The sequence below is a fragment of the Amia ocellicauda genome, unplaced genomic scaffold, assembly GCF_036373705.1.
Source record: "Amia ocellicauda isolate fAmiCal2 unplaced genomic scaffold, fAmiCal2.hap1 HAP1_SCAFFOLD_121, whole genome shotgun sequence".
Lineage (NCBI taxonomy): Eukaryota > Metazoa > Chordata > Actinopteri > Amiiformes > Amiidae > Amia > Amia ocellicauda.
This window is the reverse complement of record NW_027102686.1, coordinates 84,417-85,168: the sequence shown is the minus strand read 5'-3', so window position 1 is coordinate 85,168 and position 752 is coordinate 84,417.

The following is a 752-nucleotide window of genomic DNA, read 5'->3' as shown; positions in this document are numbered from 1 at the left end:
AAATTATAGACTGATCATTTCTTTGTCAGTGGGCAAACGTACAAAATCAGCAGGGGATCAAATACTTTTTTCCCTCACTGTATGTATGTATGTATGTATGTATGTAAGTGTGTGTGTGTCTGTCTCTGTGTGAAAGTGTGTGTGTGTGTCTGTCTGTGAAAGTGATTGTGTGTGAAAGTGTGTGTGTCTGTCTGTCTGTCTGTGAAAGTGTGTGTGTGTGTGTGTGTGTGCGTGTGTCTGTCTGTGAAAGTGTGTGTTTGTGTGTGTATGGGTGTGACAGTGTGTATGAGTGTCTGTCATGTAACTCGCACATCTGTGAGGGCACCATTTTTGCAGAAAGAGATGTACACATTTTGGAGCAACATATGCTGCCATCCAGACATCGTCTTTTCCAGGGACGTACCTGCATTTTTCAGCAGGATAACGCCAAACCACATTCTGCCCAGATTTCAAGCGCATGGTTGCATAGGCAGAGAGTGCGGGTGCTAGCATGGCCTGCCTGCAGTCCTGACCTGTCTCCGAATTGAGAATGTGTGGCGCACTATGAAGTGCAAATTAAGACAACGAAGGCCCTGTGCAGTTGCGCAGCTGAGGAAATGCATAATGGATGAATGGGGGAAAATCCCGCTTGCTAAACTTAACCAAGTGGTGTCTTCAGTGCCCAAGTGCTTAATAAGTGTTATTAAAAGAAAAGGTGATGTTACATAGTGGTAAACAGTCGACTGTCCCAACTTTCTTGGTTTCTTTTCACT